This window comes from Panthera onca, chromosome F1 (genome assembly GCF_046562875.1).
Source record: "Panthera onca isolate mPanOnc1 chromosome F1, mPanOnc1 haplotype 2, whole genome shotgun sequence".
Taxonomy (NCBI): Eukaryota; Metazoa; Chordata; class Mammalia; order Carnivora; family Felidae; genus Panthera; species Panthera onca.
The window spans coordinates 19,515,392-19,540,314 of record NC_138355.1 but is presented as its reverse complement, the minus strand read 5'-3'; the positions used below and the strand labels follow the sequence as shown (position 1 = coordinate 19,540,314).

At 39.4% G+C, this 24,923-nt stretch overlaps 1 protein-coding gene across 7 annotated transcripts in view; it reads right to left on the bottom strand.

Annotated features, from left to right (window-relative positions):
- The window catches only part of RABGAP1L (RAB GTPase activating protein 1 like), a 753,436-nt gene that overhangs the window by 215,349 nt on the left and 513,164 nt on the right, over positions 1-24,923 (bottom strand). The window lies entirely within an intron of this gene.

The following is a 24,923-nucleotide window of genomic DNA, read 5'->3' as shown; positions in this document are numbered from 1 at the left end:
CCAAGACTTCCATACATCTCTAATAAAACCCCTAATTGCTTTTATCTTCACATACAATAATAATTAAACAATGAGATTTTTTTTTTTTTGAAAGGTATTTTCCTTCTCTGAGAGGCTTACTGCATATTTTTGGTGCCATTTAATTAACATTCACATAAAATTGTTATTTTTACAGTAAATTATTTTCCTTAAATCCTTCAATAAATTATTCAATACATTATTTTTCCTTCAATTTCTGGATTATCTGCATGGGTCTAAGGCTTGTGAAAGTCAAGTTCTTTGATCAAGATGGCAGTGATGCAGAAGTCTAAACTTATTCCATGGAATTCCTAAGTCCCAGTATATACATCTTGGTGAGGTAAAAGGCCAGCAGCAGACAAAACAAAACAAAACAAAACAATGTTGCTGATAACTGGGACGGGTTGTATGGGAGGAGCTGTAAGCATTGCACTGGATTTCCACCACTGTTCTTATTGCTTTAGTTCTCGTTTGCTTTCAAGTAGTATTCGTGCAACTAGAGGTGTACTTAGGGGCTATCCGCTAGGCTTCCTTTTCCTTTTTTTCCCCCTGAAACCCAAAGCAACATGTCTTTAGGAATAAACAAGTTAAACATCTTGTTAAGAAGTCTTACTGGAGCTGAATTCTGAGCTCTGAGTTCAGCCCAGGGGCTCTGAAGTGATGTTGAGATGTTAAATTCAAAAATACAGGACATCTTAAATGCTCAAGATGACAATCAGAAACAAAGTTGCCATGAAATATGCCATTTCCTCCCATGGAAGTCACCATACAGGAGAAGAAAGATCTTTCAGGTATGAGTTGACATCTCCCATGAGCCCAGGGTCTGTCTTTGTGCCTTCATCTTGGTCACAAATACAGCCTATCTGCCTTTTAGATATGGCACTGTACCAGATGTGTTAACACAAAGAACTACTATACCAGATGTATTATGCAAAGAACTTTTTTTTTAAGTTTATTTATTCATTTGAGAGAGAGAGTGTGTGAGAGAGAGATGCACAGAGAGAGAGGGAGAGACAGAATCCCAAGCAGGCTCTGCACTGTCAGCACAGAGCCTGTCATGGGGCTCGACCGCACGAATGATGAGATCATGGCCTGGGCCAGAACCAAGAGTCTGACAATTCATCCTACTGAGCCACCCCGGTACCCCTACACAAAGAACTTCTAATAAACTATCCTTTTCCTATCTCCAAAATCAGAAGCGAGGATTAAAACTAGATACTTAGAGTGAATCCCTATTATAATTTGCTTAACTTTCATAGTGAACTACCCAAAATATGATTTAATGGTATAAGGGGTGAATGATTAATACGAAATATTTGGTTCGAGGTCTGGGGTTTACTCTGTTAATTCTTTAAGAACTAAAAGCAGCAGGAAGTATAACCAGGCCAGAAGACAAAAGCAAATCATCACAGTTCATTATCACACCAAGCAATGATTCTGGACTTGATCACAATTTATCAATTAGAAAAAAGAAGACTATTGTAGATCAAAAAACCTGGGTTACAATGAAGCAAAATTTGCTTTCCTAATCGAAATTTGTTTTTTAATCTCTTAAAAAATTTTTTAATATAATTTATTGTCAAATTGGCTTACATACAACACCCAGTGCTTATCCCAAGTGCCCTCCTCCATGCCCATCACCCATTTTCCACTCTCCCCCACCCCCATCAACCCTCAGTTTGTTCTCTGTATTTAAGAGTCTCTTATGGTTTGTCTCCTTCCCTCTCTGTTTGTAACTTTTTTCCCCCTTTGCTACCCCATGGTCTTCTGTTAAGTTTCTCAAGATCCACATGTGAGTGAAAACATATGGTATCTCTCTCTGCCTGACTTACTTCACTTAACATAACACCCTCCAGTTCCATCCACGTTGCTGCAAATGGCAGGATTTCATTCCTTCTCATTGCCAAGCAGTATTCCATTGTATATACGTAAATCTGGGCCCTCACCCATTAACTGCTGTGCGCTGTTGCCAAAACGCACAGGCCAAGCCTGCTGCCCTGCTCTTTCCCCTCCACCCACATCACAGCTGCTCGCCAGTGGTGAATTCTCACAACCCCAGTGCTTATCAGCCTGCCGTAGGACTAAGTCCACTATGTCTCTGGATCTTGTTCTCCTAGTCACTGCTTAAAATGTAAGCCCCTCTTGTCTCCAGTTCTCTAATCCTTATAATGCTCTGGTTTTTTCCTCCTAAGTTGGTCTCGCACCCCTCCTCTCCCTCCCAAATCCCTTCAGGGTACACTTTGGAGACTCCACATTCAACCGACTTTGATATATTCTCAACCCCCTTGCTTTCGCAGGAATAGTGAAATCTCATAGATTCTCATAACAACCTGTATTATGATTCTCACTTTTCAGAACGTGAACTTGACTAGCCTAAGCTTATATATGGATTTAGTAGAAGCCCACCATCATCCCCGCCTCTTAATGTCTAGTTTAAGGGCATTTTTACCACTCTGTGCTGGCATGACATATATAATACGTGCTTATTTGAGGACCAGAGGACTAAACTATACTAGCTATCCTAAAATTGCGGAGATTTATTCTTTTCCCAAGGGACCCAAGTAGAGCAATTTATTATCTCAAAGTCAAACTACTGGATAATAACTGAGCTGTGAAAAACACCAAGAACTTAGACATTTTTTAAAAAAAAGTTAAAGACCTCTAGAGAGCCAAAACAGCTCTAACACCATAAAAATTTTTATTTCATATGCACTTTGAATTTGTTTGGTGATACGACTGTAGAGTTTATGGGTATCAGAAGTAGCAAGCTAAAGGACAAAGTGCATGGTAGCTGGGATTAGAGACAAATAGCCTATAGAGACAGGTGTCAGAATCAAAATATTAGATCTGACAGAAATACAAGATACGTTTTTAAAAAAATATTCAAATGTATAGTTGTCTGGGCCCATTTAGTGGAACCAATAATCCTACAGTTTACCTTAGTTCATGATGATAATCCGATAGTATTAATGAATGCTTCCATGTTCAAAATATTGTACTTAAGAAGGAAGCATAGCATGTGTTTAAATGAAAAGTAAGTAATGTTTAGTTTGGGAAACTAAAGCGGTCCCTTTCAGTTACCAGAAACAATTTATATAGGGAAACTCTCTAAACCAGCTTAAGGTATTCCTGCATCTGCCATCCATAAAACATCCATAAAACAGACAGAAGTAAACACTTCACAAGCCTTAAACTAAAGTAGAAGAGTGTGGTCACACTGTGCAAACAGGATACAGCATTTGGTTGGTTTAAAATTACAGCACCACATATAGGTTGGCTTTGAGATGACAATGTCAGGGCAAGCTTTGGTCCTCAGACTTGGAGCCAACAATAAAGTGAATTATAAGGAAACAACCCTTCACTCTACCAAGCTACCACGAACGAAATCCCCTGTTGTTACTTAACTGTCCACCCACTCTTACATGATTCAATCTTTTTTTTTTTTAAATTTTTTTTTTTTTTTTTTCAACGTTTTTTTTATTTATTTTTGGGACAGAGAGAGACAGAGCATGAACGGGGGAGGGGCAGAGAGAGAGGGAGACACAGAATCGGAAACAGGCTCCAGGCTCCGAGCCATCAGCCCAGAGCCCGACGCGGGGCTCGAACTCACAGACCGCGAGATCGTGACCTGGCTGAAGTCGGACGCTTAACCGACTGCGCCACCCAGGCGCCCCGCATGATTCAATCTTTGACTAATTGAGCTGAAATCTATTTTTTGAAATACACTTTAAAAAGAGAAAGATGTCCTATATTTTCAAGATGCCTCTCCTTTTCAGGAATATGTGATCTGTAGCAATTTTTTAGGTACTGAGGGGTAAATAAGTGGTCCTAATAGGGCTCAAACAGTAAAACATTTGGAGAACAATGAAGAGTAAAAATAACAAATAAATGTGTTGTTGTGGCTACCTCTCATTTATGGTACAAGGCCTAACTCCAAGTTCAATATAATAAATAAGGGCCAACATCCACGTATTATCTATGTGCCAAGAGCTGAATTAATCACAATGAAAACATGGCCTTATTTCATCCCACAACCCTCAATTCCATTTTAATTCCATCCAAATGAAGATTTAGAGAAATCAAAGTAAGTTTCCCAAGGTCACACGGATTTTAAACTAAGCAGTGTAATTCTAGAAGTCGTTCTCTTAACCACCAAGTTAGAGAAGATGGCCCAATAAATAAGTGAATGGATGAATATATCCTTTAGTTGGGCGTTTTCAATGTGCCTTCTAACTCCTAAAGAATTAGTGATTCCTTCCCTTTAAAAATTTTTTTCTTAATGTTTATTTATTTTTGAGAGAGAGAGAGAGAGAAAGAGAGGGAGACACAGAATCCGAAGCAGGTTCCAGGCTCTGAACTTTCAGCACAGAGCCTGATGTGGGGCTCGAACCCACGAACCATGAGACCATGACCTGAGCTGAAGTTGGACACTTAACCGACTGAGCCACCCAGGTGCCCCCGATTCCTTCCATTTAACGTAAATTTTGAAAGCAGAGGGTAGAAAGATAACAAATAGGTGACTTCTACCAAAACCAAATCTTGTAATTTACACCATGTCGAAAACACTCACAAAAAGCAGCTGACTGCTTGCAGGATATAGGGCAATATAAACTCAGCATGCTGTGGCAAGAAAGGGTCACCACCTTCCTCCAGTGACAACACACTGTTATCAGCCTCGTGTGCGTGAAGAAGTGTCTCCTTTACTGACTGGAAAGCTACGGTTTCAAAATTGAGTCACGGCTCGGCAAAATGTTCCCTTTAAAGAACACCTACAAGTAACTGCCCCAAATTAAATAGTTTCTCCGAAGCGCGGATCGCGGCGTTCCCGGGTAGGCCAACAATCGAGCACCCACAATCCCGTGTGAGGGAAGGCTGACAGCACAGCGCTCACTGAAACAAAGACACGAATGTTTGGCTCTGATGAGCAGGCAATCGTGAGCTCAGAGGGAGCTGACAGACTGTGCGAGAAGCTGTCAAAAGCTACGCTGACAGCGCTGAGAGCAAATGCTGAAAAGGTAGTTAGTGCCAAACAGTGCCGAGTGTGCTTCAGCACCCGGCTCCTCAGGGATCAAAATAAAAGGGAAATAAATAGTATGTGGGAATGGAAATCCTAACCACAAGGCAGGGAGAACCGATCAAACCAGAAGTAGCCAAGGTAAAGGGAGCGGCCCACAGACAAACACGGCCAATGCTAGAGAGAATGCGAGCTGCCCTTCCGACCCAACACGGGACATACCGTCCCAGGAAGTGGTGACGACTCAATGAAACAGCACAGAAAAAGCACATCACAGAAATTGAACACTTGTTAAGTATTCAGTAAATGCCAGCATACATTATTAGGTTTGCATATTGATTGCCTGTCATGGCTGGTATTTTATATCTTTTTTTCACTTAATTCTCTGAGTAACTCCATGGCATATGTATCACTGCCACCATTTTAGAGATGAGCAAACTGAGGCCCAGAGACATCACTCTGTTAGTAAATGGCAAAGCCAGGACTAGAACTTATGTCTGTCAGATTAAAAAAAAAATCCATAGCTTTTTCACTAATTCAATACTGATTATGTTTGTCAGACAAAAAAAAAAAAAAAATTTCCACAGCTTTCTCACTAATTCCATCCATCTACTGCAAATTCAGTGGGACTTTGGTTAGTGTCTGTAATGAATTAAGGACGTTCTTAATTCTTTGACACTTCTCCCATCCAGAAGTAAGGTCTTTGACCTCTCCTCTTAAATCTGGGCAGAGTATACTACTGCTTTGCCCAACAGAATATGGTAGAAGTGAAGTTATGCCTATATTCTGGGCCCAAGCCTTAAGGGTAAAAGCTTCCACTCCCCATCTCCTGGAGTGCTCCCCCCCACTCCCACCACGTGAAGGTCAGCCACCACCAGTTATATTTAGACCCTATGCTCTAAGAAGCTAAACAAAAAGTAAAGGGTCTGCAGGACAAAATGCCATCCATAAGAGACAGAGGCCAAGGGAGTGCCTGCCTGGCTCAGTCAGAAGAGTGTATGGCTCTTGAGCTCGGGATTGTGGGTTTGAGCCCCATATTGAGTGTAGAGATTACTTAAAAATAAAAAAAATCTTGGGGCGCCTGGGTGGCTCAGTTATCGTGATCTCTCCCTTCCCGAGTTCAAGCCCCGCATCAGGCTCTGTGCTGATGGCTCAGAGCCTGGAGCCTGCTTCGGATTCTATGTCTCCCTCTCTCTCTGCCCCTCCCCTGCTCATGCTCTGTCTCTCGCTCTCAAAAATAAATAAACATTAAAAGAATTTTTGTTTTAAATAAAAACATCATAAAAAAGAAAAGAAACAGAGGCCAAGAATCACCCAGGTGCCACACACGTGGATCAACAAGTCGTCCTGACAGTGAATCCTGCAGCCTCAGGTGCCCCAGTGGCTGCCATGTGGGTCAGAGGTAAACCACACAGCTGAATCTTTCTGAAATTCCTGACTTATGAAATTGTGAATAAAATGAATGGTTGTTTTAATTTTTAAAAGCCTTTAATTTTGAAATAATTTCAGATTTAGAAAAAATGTGCACAAATAGTGCCAAGAATCTCGGCATACCTTTAACTTGGCTTCATCAAATGTCAACGTCTCACATAACCACAGTACAACTATCAAAACCATGAAAGCAGTATTCAAATTTTGTCTGATGTCGCACTGATGTCCTTTTCTGGTCCAGGATCCAATCCTGGACCATGTCTTACATTATGCTGTCATGTCTCCTCAGTCTGCTTTCATCTAGGACAGATGGCAGATCAAAGTCTTTGTCTTTGATGAACTTGATACTTTCGAGGAGTACAGGACTCTATTTGGTAGAATGTCCCTCAATTTGTCTGATGTTTCCTTATGATGAGACTTAGGTTATGTATTCTTGGCACAAACAACACAGAATCAATGTTGTGTCAGTCCATATCATATCAGGAGGCTACATATAATATCAACATGTCCCGCTTCAAAATCATTGTTTTAAAGCCACTCAGGTTTGGTGCAGCTTCTAATGTACATCAGGCAACCAGAACATAATCCCTCTGAGCTTCTCTTTGGGTGAGATAAATTTCTTACTTTTGTGATCTACAAAATGCATTTTTCCACACACACACAAAAAGCGTGAGATAATTCCCATGCAAACAAAAAGAAATACTGGCTGCTCTTAACACAGAGGTCTAATAGCAAGAATAGTGTAACACATTAACCTAAAAGTATTTTACCTTATTTTCATTCTCATAGAGTAAGCATTTTAAAAATTCCATCTTGGGGCGCCTGGGTGGCTCAGTCGGTTGAGTGGCCGACTTCGGCTCAGGTCATGATCTCGTGGTCCGTGAGTTCGAGCCCCGCGTCGGGCTCTGTGCTGACAGCTCAGAGCCTGGAGCCTGTTTCAGATTCTGTGTCTCCCTCTCTCTGACCCTCCCCCGTTCATGCTCTGTCTCTCTCTGTCTCAAAAATAAATAAACGTTAAAAAAAAATTAAAAAAAAAATTCCATCTTTTAGGATGACTAAATAATGGAGTTTGATGGCGTACCCAGTAAAATCAGGTTGTATTCAAGGTTTAGGGTTTTGTTTCTGGGTGCCCACTAGAGGTCAGGATTGCAGCACTGAAAACAAAGCAGCAGCTTAAAAAAGATGTCCGGGACCTTCACCACAGCCTTGCATATAAATTCATCTAAGTTCTAATGTTTGAAAGCCCTCACGGCCAAGTCCTCCCTTAGGCCTGCTACCTGTTTACTAATATAGTATAAATTACAAAAAAACTTGCATGATTCCAGCCTTCCCTTTCCCCCAGTTTCCTTAATGTTTTCCATTTTTACTATAGATTCATTTGTTACTTTTCTCATGAGTAGAAACAGTTCAAGAATGTGGAGGATAAGAAATAGATTTAACATATGAATGCATCTGTCTGGTTGTGGGTGTTTTTTTTTTTTTTTAATCTTTGCTCGACTTGCATTTGTTTTTATAAATGAACTACTGAATAAAGTCACTTCTTAATTATGAGTGACTCTGGGAAAAACTCTTAGTAGTTTGTGAAATCTGAATTAAATAAACCTTTTAGTAACAAAGGAGGTAAAATAAGAGAAATAGGTCAAATGAGAGGTTTTGACAAATATTTACCAAATCTGTGTGCCAGGCGTTATGAAGACTGCTTAGTATATATAATCACTTGCATGTTTACAGTGATGGATAGGTCATTTCTCCATCAATGGACTCCTAAACTAGGACTGGCGATAGAAATATAAATAAGCAACACATTAACCCTGGCTAATAAAGGAGAGGTGTGACCTGGAAAGCATTTTATGATGCCCTATTGGTAATGAACATTAGCAATCACCCTTCTGTTTTCAATCCCATTAAGTCATGATAAGCCCTGGATTATTCAGTCTTCCAGCTACAATTATCAGTCAACCCATCCCAGGCTGTGGGGATATTTTTGATGCCCTTCATAAAAACAAAGAAGACAAAGACTCCCACCAATCTCTAACTACCAGCTGATCTTGATCCTTCTCTCCCTCCAACCTCCTGCTAGAGTTTCCATTGATCCAATCCACCCTCTTTTTTAAAAAAATAAAAATGATCTCTAAAAACCCCAAAACACATTAGCCTAAATTCAACAAATATGTATAGAACACCAACTATGTATTCAATATGGCATGGAGGTGTTCTGAAAATTTAAAAGAAATATATTAAAAAAAAAATCAACAGATTTGGGGAGACAAGTCACTTGCAAAGGTTAGGGAACAGAGTACTATTTGGTACAATGTGTCAAGTTACTTTGCTGGGACTCCCCACAATCACACACTGCAGAAAAATGCAACAGGCAATTAAAACGTGCAGGAATAACTTGGGTTAAGAGCAGTGTGAAGTCTTCTTTGCAGCTTGACCTAATTCCAACTGATGAACTAAAACACAACAATGATGATGATGATGATGATGATGATGATATTAGCTACTAACATTTACGATCAATTAACATATGCCAATAATTGTTTTTAGAACACTAAAAATATCATTTAATTAAATCATGAGAATGTAGAAACTGAGGCACATTGCTAACGGTTCACCAACTCGCCCAAGATCACAAATGGTTGAAGCTGAGATTCAAAAACAGGTAGTCTATATCCAGAGACAGTGTTAGAAATGACCATGGCATACTATGCATTTTCCTTAAATCTGAAGCTATTAAAGTCAGAATAAGATTGTTTTAAAGGTTAGCTGAATTAACAATGAAGATATTTTAATATTTAATGTTCAGACTAAACTGGCTCCAAAAGACCATTAGTTAAGAAATGTGTGAGACTGTATCAATTTATCATTAGAAGGTATATGTTAATATATCAACTTGTGCAACATTAAATATATGCTTGTGATGTAACAGAAAACATATTGGTTTCTGTTCCAGTTATGGGCACAGATATTCCTGAAACCCTTGTATTTTCCTAAGTAATAAGAACACTAAAAGCATCTCTTGTCCTAATATTAAGTCTCTGACCCCAATTCCTGACACAGGGCTCTTGAAACCCTTATAATTTCCTAGGTGGTAGGAGTGTCTTTTGTTCTAATGAGGTGACCCTGGGTGGGCTCTTAAGGTAGCTCCTTGATGAGAGCCTGTCACCAGAAAGAAAAACCATGCGTGGAAGCTTGGAATTTCTCCCCTACTAACTCCCATTTTCTTGAGAAGGGAGAAGGGCTGAAAATGGAGTTATCAATTGATTCATCATAATTAATCACGCCTACATTAAAATGTACGCCTCCATAAAAGTCCCGATGGTACGGAGTTCAGGGCTTCCAGGTCGGCAGCATGTACATCCATGTACTGAGCATATGACACACCTTTATGTGTCTCTTAAGGAACTGGTCAACCGTCTACATTACTGGTAAGTAAATGTTCCCCTGAGTTCTATAAGCTGCTCTAGCAAGTTGACTGAAACTAAGGAGGGGGGTTATGGGAACTTCTGATTTGTAGCCAAAATGAACATAAGTTGTGGGTAATCTGGGGACCTACTTGTGTTACTGAGCCCTTAACCTGTGGGATCTCAAGGTAGATAGTGTTAGAACTGAGTTATGTTGTAGGTCACCCAGCTGGTGTTGCAGGAAAAGCTTTTACACATTTGGTGCCCAGAAGTGTCAGCAGTGAGGTGTTCCATGAGTGGGGTAGCAGTATGACAGTAGAGGAGCCACACAAGGAAGAAACACACAGCAGATGGGCTGAACTGTTTTTCCTCTGCAATGCTAATCCAGGGAATCCCAGCCAGAAGACTTAGACCCACAGGTAAGCTGTAAGGTCCTCTTTGATAATGCTTTCAGCTGGTTGCTACCACATCATGTACCATCTGCTAAATGATCTGACACCTTTCCATGTACAGACACTACAGCACTTTTCTCTCTGCTGAATGCCGGGATTTCATTGGTGGCACCCACTGCCCACAAACTCCACCCTTTTTGGTGATCTCATAGCTGTGGGGAAATGAAAACTAGGTTCTTCTCAAGGAACTCCCCCATATTAGACCATGCCCTGAACCTCTGGACCTTCTGTATGATGTCTTCTCTACCTGGAACATCCTTCTTTTACTTAGCTACTCCTCTCTCTCTAGGTCCGATATTAGATGCTAATTCCTCCAAGGAGGTTTTCTTGGCATTCCATGGCTGGGTTAGGTACCCCTTATTAGGGCTCTTTAAAAGCATCCTGGACTCTCCATCCATTGCTGTGTAACTACTCATTTATCTGTCTCTCTCTCCTTGTAAGTTACATGAGGGCAGAACCCTGCCTGTATCTTTACTGATGTATTTCCATCACTCAGGACACTACCTGCAACAGAGTAGGTTCTCAGTATTAGCTGAATCAATAGATGTAATGAATAGGATTGTTGGAATCAAGGAAATAGAGCTTTCATGAGAATCAAGAATCATGAAATGTTCCTCAAAATAGCTTCTTTCTACAATTTATTGATATTAATAGCATACTCCTTTTGGCTGGTGGGCCTCATTTGCAGGTTATTTGGAAAGAAAAACAGATTACATTCAGTTCCTTCTTAAACATGAAAAGCGAGCTTCTGAATAATAACATTAAAATTCAGACATGCTTTCTTTCATCTTCTACTATCCCAGAAGCTTCACTACCTCTTTCCAAATCTGAAAACAAGGGTATAATGCATCCGGGTGATGTTCTCAGGAAAGGAAAACCAATCACACGTTTATCACTGTCTTCGGAAACAAGCAGAAGCTGAAATTTTAAGTACTCCCAAAGCAGAACGAGGGGGGGTGGGGAACCCAAACACAACTCAAGAACTTGAAGTCAAATATACAGTTGAGAGAATTTAAAGGACTCAAGATACCATATGTAATTTGCTTGGTGAGGAGTCTGGTGAAAGGCTGCAAGCAGACTAACACACTCTGGATAGACGACTCCTACCCCATCCAAGGATGAAGTCCTGAGGTGTCTGTCATGCTGGGGAGCCGTTAATGAGTATATTCATCTTTGGTGACCCTCTTTCTTTCTTCTGTCCTCACTCAGTACATGGGTAAATGTTAGCGAAGCTTAAACACTAGAGACGACAGGGGCGGAATATAGGAGGCAAGTACCGAAAAAGAGTTTAAAAATTAAATCAGGTAAACAGCTCCACTGTTGCCTGCCACGTCTCTTTGAAGGATTTACTAATTATAGAAACTCACAATTTTTTATTCAATCACCAGATGGGGCATCTCTATCTTTTCTCCACCTCCTGCCCCCTGCCACTTAGAGCCCCCAGCAGACTGGTCTGAATAAAAAAATGTACTGCCAGCTTTAAGAATTAGGATGACAGATGCTGGAGACAGCCAAGGAGCCCAAGTTTCACTCTGTCTCAGAGATAGGTGTGGCCTCTTTCTGCGAAGAACTACATAGGATTTAGCACCAAACTAACCGCACCATTTCACAGCAGCCATTACTTGGTAAAATCTTAACTACAACCTTTATAGCACTTTGTTGCAGAGAACTTCCTGTGCAATTCAATTGTAACAATATCTGTCAGGTACAGAAGTTGATGTTACTACCTCCATTTTACAAAACACCTCAAATGTGCGAGGTGGTATTTTTAAATTCACAGAATTAGGACTGGAATGACAAGCTTCCTGATTCTAATCCAGTTCTTTTACCATCAGCTGAGTGGTTGACCTCCTGGGGTGCTTTTTTGTTGTTGTTGTTTTAAATGTTTATTTTTGAGAAAGCGCAAGTGGGGAAGGGGCAGAGAGAGGGAGACAGGATTCAAACAGGGCTCTGTGCTGACAGGCTGACATCAGCAAGTCCCATGTGGGGCTTGAACTCACGAACTGTGAGGTCATGACCTGAGCTGAAGTCAAAGGCTCAACTGACCCAGTGCCATCCAGGCACCCCTCCTGGGGGGCTTTTATAAGACACTGAGGCAGTTCAACCTTGGATCAAAGAAATATGAATTTCTTGGGGGTATAGCCTGTCCACTTGTATTTTTAAGAATTTCCCAGGAGTCTGATATGAATCCAAACTGAGAAGTGAGCAGTACCTAAAGTTTTCAAGCCAACTGCACGTTACAATCACCTAGGAAGCTTTAATAATACCTCAAAGTCTACTTTAATTGGTCTGGGTGGGGCCAGGTGATTGTAATATACAGCCGGGTGTGAGAATCACTGTATAATACTTCTAACAAGCACATCTTAAAATTCTTTAATTTAAAGTCCACCTCTAGCTACTTCATACTATTTAAAATGTTTCTGAGGGAGGGGCCAAGATGGCAGAACAGCAGGGAAGTTTTCTGTGTGTCTCTTGTCCCTGAAATACAGCCAGATCAACACTAAACCATCCTGCACGCCTAGAAAACCGATTCGAGGATTAACACAACAATCTTCACAAACTGAACCAGAGAACTCAGCAGGTACTTGGCACAGAGAGGTGAACTGGGGGAGAAAACTGCAGAGGGCAGGGAGGTGGTTTTGCTTGTGGGGAGAGGACAGAGATGGGGGGAGTATGGGAAAGCACCCCCTCCCCCAAAGCACCTGGAGAGAAAAGGAAGATATGCAAGAGACTGAACAAAAAAAGGAGAAAGGAAAAAGGAGAGGGTTTAAATTCCATTAGGACTCTATAAACAGGGGGAGCACAGAGTCTGAAACTCTGCAACTAGATACCTGTCTGTGCTCTGGTGGGAAGAGCAAATCTCCAGGAAGGGAGAGCGAGGTCCCAGCCACATGGGGAGAGGTGGTTCCCCTGCTGGGAGGACATTTGGTAGAGGCTGCCCTCAACAAGTACAAAAAGATCAAGATCATACCGTACGTATTTTTAGACCACAACACCATGAAACTCGAAATCAACCATAAGAAAAAATGTGGAAAGATAACAAATACTTGGAAACTAAAGACCATCCTACTAAAGAATGAGTGGGCGGGGCACCTGGGTGGCTCAGTCGGTTAAGCGGCCGACTTCGGCTCAGGTCATGATCTCGCGGTCCGTGAGTTCGAGCCCCGCGTCGGGGTCTGTGCTGACAGCTCAGAGCCTGGAGCCTGTTTCAGATTCTGTGTCTCTCCCTCTCTCTGACCCTCCCCTGTTCATGCTCTGTCTCTCTCTGTCTCAAAAATAAATAAACGTTAAAAAAAAACATTATTAAAAAAAAAAAAAAAAAAAAAGAATGAGTGGGCTAACCATGAAGTTAAAGAGGAAATTAAAAAGTACATAGAAGCCAATGAAAACGGTAACACCACAGCCTAAAACCTCTGGGACGCAGCAAAGGGAAGCATATAGCAATCCAGGCCTTCCTAAAGAAGGAAGAAAGGTCACAGATACACAACCTAACCTTATACCTTAAAGAGCTGGAAAAAGAACAGTAAATAACACCCCAAACCAGCAGAAGACAAGAAATAATAAAGATTAGAGCCAAAATCAATGCTAGAAAAATGAAAAAACCAGAGCAGATCAATGAAAGCAGAAGCTGGTTCTTTGAAAGAATTAACAAAATTGATTTTAAAAAAAGTGTGATCAAAAAGAAAAGGAAAAGACCCAAATAAATAAAATCAAGAATGAAAGAGGAGAGATCACAACCAACACAGCAGAAATACAAACAATAAGAGAATATTATGAGCAATTATATACCAATAAAATGGGCAATCTGGAAGAAATGGACAAATTCCTAGAAACATATATACTACCAAAACTGAAACAGGAAGAAATAGAAAATTTTAACAGACTCATAACCAGTAAAGAAATCGAATTAGTAATCAAAAATCTCCCAAAAAACAAGAGTCCAGGGCCAGATGGCTTTCCAGGGGAATTCTACCAAACATTTAAAGAAAAGTTAACACCTATTTTCTTGAAGCTGTTCCAAAAAATAGAAATGGAAGGAAAACTTCCAAATTCTTTCTATAAAGCCAGCATTACCTTGATTCCAAAACCAGACAAAGACCCCACTAAAAAAAAAGAACTATAGAACAGTTTCCATGCTGAACATGGATGCAAAAATCCTCAACAAGATATTAGCCAACCAGATCCAACAATACATTAAAAAAATTATTCACCACGACCAAGTGGGATTTATACATGGGATGCAGGGCTGGTTTAATATCCACAAAAACAATCAATGTGATTCATCACATCAATAAAAGAAAGGACAAGAACCACATGATGCTCTCAATAGATGCAGAGAAAGCATTTGACAAAATACAGCATCCTTTCTTGATAAAAACCCTCAAGAAAGTAGGGATAGAAGCATCAAACCTCAAGATCATAAAAGCCATATAGGAAAGACCCAACGCTAATATCATCCTCAATGGGGAAAAACTAAGAACCTTCCCCTTAAGGTCAGAAACAAGACAGGGATGTCCACTCTTGTGGCTGTTATTCAATATAGTATTGGAAGTCTTAGCCTCAGCAATCAGACAACACAAGGAAATAAAAGCCATCCAAATCGGCCAAGAGGAGGTCAAACTTTCGCTTTTCTCAGATGACATGATACTCTATATGGAAAACCCAAAAGATTCCACCAGAAACTGCTAGAACTGATCCATGAATTCAGCAAAGTTCCAGGATATAAAATCAATGCACAGAAATCAGCTGCATTCCTATACACCAATAATGAAGCAACAGAAAGAGAAATCAAGGAATTGATCCTATTTACAATTGCACCAAAAAACCATATAATAACTAGGAATAAATACCTAGGAAAAAACAAAAAGGTGAAAAATCTATACACTGAAAACTACAGAAAGCTTGAAAGAAATTGAAGAAGACACAAAAAAAATGGGAAAATATTCCATGCTCCTGGATAGGAAGAACAAATATTGTTAAAATGTCAATACTATCCAAAGCAATCTACATATTCAATGCAGTATCTATCAAAATAACACCAGTATTCTTCACAGAGTTAGAATAAATAATCCTAAAATTTGCATGGAGCCAGAAAAGACCCCGAATAGCCAAAGCAATCTTGAAAAAGAAAACCAAAGCAGGAGGCATCATAATCCCGGACTTTAAGCTATCCTACAAAGCTGTAATCATCAAGACAGTATGGTACTGGCACAAGAACAGACACTCAGATTAATGGAACAGAATAGAGAGCCCAGAAATGGACCCACAAACATATGGCCACCTAATCTCTGACAAAGCAGGAAAGAATATCCAATGGAATAAAGACAGTCTCTTCAGCAAGTGGTGCTGGGAAAACTGGACAGCGACATGCAGAAAAATGAACCTGGACCACGTTCTTACACCCCACACAAAAATAAACTCAAAATGGATGAAAGACCTAAATGTAAGACAGGAAGCCATCAAAATCCTCAAGGAGAAAGCAGGCAAAAACCTCTTTGATCCTGACGGCAGTAACTTCTTACTCAACACGTCTCTGAAGGCAAGGGAAACAAAAGCAAAAATGAACTACTGGGACCTCATCAAAATAAAAAGCTTCTGCACAGTGAAGGAAACAATCAGCAAAACTAAAAGGCAACCAACAGAATGGGAGAAGGTATTTGCAAACGACACATCAGATAAAGGGTTAGTATCCAAAATCTATAAAGACCTTATTAAACTCAACACCCAAAAAATAAATAATCCAGTGAAGAAATGGGGAAAAGACATGAATAGACACTTCTCCAAAGAAGACATCCAGATGGCCAACTGACACATGAAAAAATTCTCCACATCACTCATCATCAGGGAAATACAAACCAAAACCACAATGAGATATCACCTCACACCTGTCAGAAGAGTTAACATTAACAACTCAAGCAACAACAGATATTGGTGAAGATGCAGAGAAAGAGGATCTCTTTTGCATTGTTGGGGGGAATGCAAACTGGTGCAGCCACTCTGGAAAACAGTATGGAGGTTTCTCGAAAAACTAAAATAGAACTACCTACAACCCAGCAATTGCACTACTAGGTATTTATCCAAGGGATAAAGATATGTTGTTTCGAAGGGACACATGCACCCCCATGTTTATAGCAGCATTATCAACAATAGCCAAAGTATGGAAAGAGCCCAAATGTCCATTGATGGATGAATGGATAAAGAAGATATTGTGTATATATATAATGGAGTATTACTTGGCAATCAAAAAGAATGAAATCTTGCCATTTGCAACTACGTGGATGGAACTGGAGGGTATTATGCTAAGCTAAATTAGTCAGAGAAAGACAAAAATCTTGTGACTTCACTCATATGAGGACTTTTAAGATACAAAACAGATGAACACAAGGGAAGAGAAACAAAAATAATATGAAAACAGGGAGGAGGACAAAACAGAAGAGACTCTTAAACATAGAGAACAAACAGAGGGTTGCTGGAGGGGATATGGGAGGGGTGTGGGACTTAAGGAATCTACTCCTGAAATCATTGTTGCACCACGTGCTAACTACTTGGATGTAAATTATAAAAAATAAATAAATTATAGAAAGTAAAAAACATAAAAATAAAAAAAATTAAACTAGTTTCTGTTACTTGTGCAAAGTTTTTAAAGTCAAACATCAAAACTAAATGTCACTAAAAATACTGTGAATTGTGTTGTAGCATCAATTAATTAAAAGGTATAGGATCTAGCTGAAAATAATCGTAAAAGTGACTAATATATATTTAAGAAATAAGACTGATGGTGTGCTCAGTAGATATTTTTTTTTAGAAATTGTGGTCAAATGAAGTTGTTAAAAAAATCTCTCTGAAAGTTATTACTCCTGATCATATGTTATTTTAAAAAAAGTAGAACACATTCAATTCTCTAATGAATATCCCTTTCAAGTTATATCCATATAGGTAATAACCCACCAAGCAAAGATAGTTGAGATTTCCCCCACAGTAGTAAATAAATACATATTTTATGTGAATTACCATTAACATCTTACCAAGTACATGAAATATCATATGATATTTTATGAATTTAAAAATGAATACCTATGGGGGCGCCTGGGTGACTCAGTTAAGTGTCCGACTTCAGCTCAGGTCATGATCTCACAATTTGTGAGTTCAAGCCCCATGTCGGGCTCTGTGCTGACAGCTCAGAGCTGGAGCCTGCTTCGGATTCTGTGTCTCCCTCTCTCTCTGCCCCTCCCCCATCTCACTCTGTCCATCTGTCTCTCTCTCAAAAAATAAACATTAAAAAGAAAACGTTTAGAAATGAATACATATGATGCAATTAGGTAAAATGATGGATAAAAGCCCAAAAGTTGAGAAGCACTACAGGCTAGTTTCTATACCTCCATCAGAACATTTGTCAGCAGAAAAAAAAAATAGAGAGTTCACTTGGAAAGTTATTGAAAATAGGTTATTTCTACCAAATTTCACCAATGTCTTCTGGAATTTATGTCTGTATGTATATGTGTACGGATTTGTATACAATTGGTATTCTATTTTAAAGGGGAACTACAAATTGGCTATTTAAAAATCTACAGGAAATACAGTGATATGAGTTAAGCTTAAGAATGCAAATGGCAAAACTTGAAAGTGATAAATTGATCAATTTATCAGTGATAAATTGATTGATATATGACCTGACAATGGTGAGAAATAAACAGCATATAATGAAAGCTAAGCAACAGAATTTCAAGTTAGCAGATCAATTTTATGAAACTGGTCATAGAAGAGATTTCAGGGAAACAAGCTATCGATGTTATTTCCTTAAATAATTCCATTGAAAATTAATATCTGCTCATGTATCATATTTACAAATGTGTCCCTAAGTTTTAACATATAAACGTATTACTTGCTTGACCAGAAATCACATTCCTGACTAGAAGAGACAACAATATATGTGCTTTTGAAAATAGTAATAATTTTTGGGGCGCCTGGGTGGCTCGGTCGGTTAAGCGTCCGACTTCGGCTCAGGTCACGATCTCACGGTCCGTGAGTTCGAGCCCCGCGTCAGGCTCTGTGCTGACAGCTCAGAGCCTGGAGCCTGTTTCAGATTCTGTGTCTCCCTCTCTCTCTGCCCCTCCCCTGTTCATGCTCTGTCTCTCTCTGTCTCAAAAATAAATAAACATTAAAAAAAATTAAAAAAAAAAAAAAGAAAACAGTAATAATTTTTAACTGCAATCTGAAAATTTAATCCTTGGGGTGCCTGGGTGGTTCAGTTAGTTAAGCGTCTGACTTTGGCTCAGGTCATGATCTCACGGCTCATGGGCTGGAGCCCTGCATCAGGCTCTGTGCTGACAGCTCAGAGCCTGGAGCCTGCTTCAAATTCTGTGTCTCCCTCTCTCTCTACCCCTCCCCACTCACGTTCTGTTTCTCCCTCTCAAAAATAAACATTTAAGAAAAAAACTGAAAATTTAATCCTTAAGCTAAAAATGTTTACAAAATAAAACATAAATGGCACATTTTTTAAGTGTAACAAAATATTCTGATGAACGATCTTCCGTGAATGCTAAAAACAGTTGTAAGTTGAAAAGGTCCTATTTTCTATAGCTTTAGGATGTATTTATGTGGTGGAGTGCCCTCCCTAAGGAATGTGGTGAGAAAAAAAACCTCAAGATAAGGGAAGGCAACCTGGTTATGTGCATATGTGACATCTCTCAAGACCCTGTAACATGAGACCACCCAATCAGACTGTGTGTCTATACATCACCCGTTTTGGGGAGACAAAGAAGTAGAAAATGTATAAAAGGCTACACCATGTGGTGTTCAAGGCTCAGTTTTTTGGGTATGAACCCAACTGAGCCCATGTTGGCATGAATTAAGTTGCTTCCTGGAAAGAAGAGCCTGGTGTCATGACTCTTCTCTGTGTGAGAATCCTGCTACATCTATACAGGCATATTTTTGCATAGCAACCACAATAATTTAGAATATACTTTTCCTGTTTCAACCTCTCCTTTCATACACCAAGGATATATAAAATCTACAACTCTGACCAGGGAGTCATAATAATTACCCACTTTTTTTTAGAAAGTAAAAAGTAAATGAATTTCCAGTATTTTTTCAATACAGTACTGTTATTTATGTAGCAAACCATTTTCTTCTTAGCAATTAGCTATCCTGGAACAAAATATCCAGGACTTCAGGTACATGAAGTATATTTAGTCATTTGACTGCGGTAGAATATAATTCGGCTCGCTCAAAATTATGTTAAGCTGTAAAACAGACAGGAGAGCTTGTTCCTTTATTAGGAGCTGACCAAGAAAAAGGTATCCACCTGAAGGAGGCAGATAATTAAATCACTCATTACTGGAAGTTCTCTTCCAAGAAATCCTGGCTGCACATCAAGAAATTACACTGGAGATCACAATTCTACCTTCATAGTGAGGAGATGTCCTCACTTAAGAAAAGATGGAAGAATTAGTTCAGGTAATCTGGTCTGAGATCTACTAAATGACAAAACAAAACAAAACAAAACAAAACACCCAAGTTAAAAGTGAGAGTTATAACAAACAGACCTAATTATAATTAGCAAAGGGCACTTTAGCAACAGGAATACAGTAGTTGCTGCAAAAATTCTGTAATTATAAGGAGAAACTGTAGAAGCCCTGTGAAATTCATTCCCATTTAAACATAGTAAATTAAGCCGACTCTTAAACAATTTGGAAATTCACTGTAGACATTCATTAATAAATATAAACCAAAAAGTTTCAAGCAGGAGTTAAAATATCTGTACTGTAGTTCTATTTCTGCTACTGACTGACTGGCTTAGGTAAATGTCTCAGCCCCTGGAAGTAAGATCCCTCAATAACAAAACAGGGAGCACCAGTTAAGAATAATGAGGCAGGGCTTATTAAGAGCCCGCTGCCTGGGTCTTACTCTGGAAGATTCTGATTCTGCAAGTCCAGGATGGGCATGAATATCTATTATATATTTTAGTGCCCTCCACCCTACTTCACAAATTGATAATAAGCTGGCTTTAGGAACCACTGGCTTTCATGTTTTGTTTTTAAGAGTTAAGAGGAGCCAAAGAAGAAAAAGTTAGAAATATTGGTATAGCTGTGGGCTTTTCATAAATGGCTTTTATGATCTTTAAGTATGTTCCTTCGATCCTGACTTTCTCCAGGGTTTTTATTAAGAAAGGGTGCTGGATTTTGTCAAAGGACTTTTCTGCATCGATTGACAGGATCATATGGTTCTTCTCTTTTTTTTTGTTAATGTGATGTATCACGTTGATCGATTTGCGAATGTTGAACCAGCCCTGCATCCCAGGAATGAATCCCACTTGATCATGGTGAATAATTCTTTTTATATGCTGTTGAATTCGATTTGCTAGTATCTTATTGAGAATTTTTGCATCCATATTCATCAGAGATATTGGCCTGTAGTTCTCTTTTTTTACTGGGTCTCTGTCTGGTTTAGGAATCAAAGTAATACTGGCTTCATAGAATGAGTCTGGAAGTTTTCCTTCCCTTTCTATTTCTTGGAATAGCTTGAGAAGGATAGGTATTATCTCTGCTTTAAACGTCTGGTAGAACTCCCCTGGGAAGCCATCTGGTCCTGGACTCTTATTTGTTGGGAGATTTTTGATAACCGATTCAATTTCTTCGCTGGTTATGGGTCTGTTCAAGCTTTCTATTTCCTCCTGATTGAGTTTTGGAAGAGTGTGGGTGTTTAGGAATTTGTCCATTTCTTCCAGGTTGTCCAATTTGTTGGCATATAATTTTTCATAGTATTCCCTGATAATTGTTTGTATCTCTGAGGGATTGGTTGTAATAATTCCATTTTCATTCATGATTTTATCTATTTGGGTCATCTCCCTTTTCTTTTTGAGAAGCCTGGCTAGAGGTTTGTCAATTTTGTTTATTTTTTCAAAAAACCAACTCTTGGTTTCGTTGATCTGCTCTACAGTTTTTTTTAGATTCTATATTGTTTATTTCTGCTCTGATCTTTATTATTTCTCTTCTTCTGCTGGGTTTAGGCTGCCTTTGCTGTTCTGCTTCTATTTCCTTTAGGTGTGCTGTTAGATTTTGTATTTGGGATTTTTCTTGTTTCTTGAGATAGGCCTGGATCGCAATGTATTTTCCTCTCAGGACTGCCTTCGCTGCGTCCCAAAGCATTTGGATTGTTGTATTTTCATTTTCGTTTGTTTCCATATATTTTTTAATTTCTTCTCTAATTGCCTGGTTGACCCACTCATTCGTTAGTAGGGTGTTCTTTAACCTCCATGCTTTTGGAGGTTTTCCAGACTTTTTCCTGTGGTTGATTTCAAGCTTCATAGCATTGTGGTCTGAAAGTATGCATGGTATGAGTTCAATTCTTGTATACTTATGAAGGGCTGTTTTGTGACCCAGTATGTGATCTACTTGGAGAATGTTCCATGTGCACTCGAGAAGAAAGTATATTCTGTTGCTTTGGGATGCAGAGTTCTAAATATATCTGTCAAGTCCATCTGATCCAATGTATCATTCAGGGCCCTTGTTTCTTTATTGACTGTGTGTCTAGATGATCTATCCATTTCTGTAAGTGGGGTGTTAAAGTCCCCTGCAATGACCACTTATTCTTATCAATAAGGTTGCTTATGTTTATGAGTAATTGTTTTATATATCTGGGGGCTCCGGTATTTGGCGCATAGACATTTATAATTGTTAGCTCTTCCTGATGGATAGACCCTGTAATTATTATATAATGCCCTTCTTCATCTCTTGTTACAGCCTTTAATTTAAAGTCTAGTTTGTCTGATATAAGTATGGCTACTCCAGCTTTCTTTTGGCTTCCAGTAGCATGATAAATAGTTCTCCATCCCCTCACTCTCAATCTTAAGGTGTCCTCAGATCTAACATCATCCTCAACGGGGAAAAACTGAGAGCTTTTTCCCTGAGATCAGGAACACGACAGGGATGCCCACTCTCACCGCTGTTGTTTAATATAGTGCTGGAAGTGCTAGCATCAGCAATCAGACAACAAAAGGAAATCAAAGGCATCAAAATTGGCAAAGATGAAGTCAAGCTTTCGCTTTTTGCAGATGACATGATATTATACATGGAAAATCCGACACACTCCACCAAAAGTCTGCTAGAACTGATACATGAATTCAGCAAAGTTGCAGGATACAAAATCAATGTACAGAAATCAGTTGCATTCTTATACACTAACAATGAAGCAACAGAAAGACAAATAAAGAAACTGATCCCATTCACAATTGCACCAAGAAGCATAAAATACCTAGGAATAAATCTAACCAAAGATGTAAAAGATCTGTATGCTGAAAACTATAGAAAGCTTATGCAGGTAATTGAAGAAGATATAAAGAAATGGAAAGACATTCCCTGCTCATGGATTGGAAGAATAAATATTGTCAAAATGTCAATACTACCCAAAGCTATCTACACATTCAATGCAATCCCAATCAAAATTGCACCAGCATTCTTCTCAAAACTAGAACAAGCAATCCTAAAATTCATATGGAACCACAAAAGGCCCCGAATAGCCAAAGTAATTTTGAAGAAGAAGACCAAAGCGGGAGGCATCACAATCCCAGACTTTAGCCTCTACTACAAAGCTGTAATCATCAAGACAGCATGGTATTGGCATAAAAACACACACATAGACCAATGGAATAGAATAGAAACCCCAGAACTAGACCCACAAACGTATGGCCAACTCATCTTTGACAAAGCAGGAAAGAACATCCAATGGAAAAAAGACAGTCTCTTTAACAAATGGTGCTGGGAGAACTGGACAGCAACATGCAGAAGGTTGAAACTAGACCACTTTCTCACACCATTCACAAAAATAAACTCAAAATGGATAAAGGACCTGAATGTGAGACAGGAAACCATCAAAACCTTAGAGGAGAAAGCAGGAAAAGACCTCTCTGACCTCAGCCGTAGCAATCTCTTACTCGGCACATCCCCAAAGGCAAGGGAATTAAAAGCAAAAGTGAATTACTGGGACCTTATGAAGATAAAAAGCTTCTGCACAGCAAAGGAAACAACCAACAAAACTAAAAGGCAACCAACAGAATGGGAAAAGATATTTGCAAATGACACATCGGACAAAGGGCTAGTATCCAAAATCTATAAAGAGCTCATCAAACTCCACACCCGAAAAACAAATAACCCAGTGAAGAAATGGGCAGAAAACATGAATAGACACTTCTCTAAAGAAGACATCCGGATGGCCAACAGGCACATGAAAAGATGTTCAACGTCGCTCCTTATCAGGGAAATACAAATCAAAACCACACTCAGATACCACCTCACGCCAGTCAGAGTGGCCAAAATGAAGAAATCAGGAGACTATAGATGCTGGAGAGGATGTGGAGAAACAGGAACCCTCTTGCACTGTTGGTGGGAATGCAAATTGGTGCAGCCGCTCTGGAAAGCAGTGTGGAGGTTCCTCAGAAAATTAAAAATAGACCTACCCTATGACCCAGCAATAGCACTGCTAGGAATTTATCCAAGGGATACAGGAGTACTGATGCATAGGGGCACTTGTACCCCAATGTTTATAGCAGCACTCTCAACAATAGCCAAATTATGGAAAGAGCCTAAATGTCCATCAGCTGATGAATGGATAAAGAAATTGTGGTTTATATACACAATGGAATACTACGTGGCAATGAGAAAAAATGAAATATGGCCTTTTGTAGCAACGTGGATGGAACTGGAGAGTGTGATGCTAAGTGAAATAAGCCATACAGAGAAAGACAGATACCATATGGTTTCACTCTTATGTGGATCCTGAGAAACGTAACAGAAACCCATGGGGGAGGGGAAGGGAAAAAAAAAAAGAGGTTAGAGTGGGAGAGAGCCAAAGCATAAGAGACTGTTAAAAACTGAGAACAAACTGAGGGTTGATGGGGGGTGGGAGGGAGGGCAGGGTGGGTGATGGGTATTGAGGAGGGCACCTTTTGGGATGAGCACTGGGTGTTGTATGGAAACCAATTTGACAGTAAATTTCATATATTAAAAAATAATAAAAAAAATAAAAAAATAAAATAAAATAAAATAAAATAAGCTTATGAAAAAAAAAATATTGGTATAGATCACACTGAGAAGAGCCTTATACAACAGGTAAGTTTGTATTTTATTTTCTTATTCCAGAGTCACCATTTTACCTGCTGCTAGTCTGCTTCTGCCCCTGAAACTCATTCCATCGTAGTTGCTAGGGTGAAAGTCACCAGTAAAATGTCTTTCTGATTATTTCCTGGAGGCTTCTTATCTCTCTAATTGGGACTTAATTTCCCATGCTCCTTGCATCAGGGACCTCATTTCCTTCTTTCAGATGGCCAATTGATGAGGAAAGAAGTTCAGCTCAAGGTAATCACCATCTGAAACTCTCTGTGATTAAGGGTCTCCGGACTCTCATGCCCCTCAAAGGAGATTTACTAACATCCATCTATGTTCCAACCATTACCTGTCTATAAGTCTTCTATTAAGATTATTGCTACATTCACTTCATGGTACTTAAGTTGCTTATGCATATTTATTTTCCCCACAATATGGGAAACCCTTTCAGGCCAGGGACCATGTTTTACTGCTTTTGACAATCTCACAGCCAATCTGGAGTTGG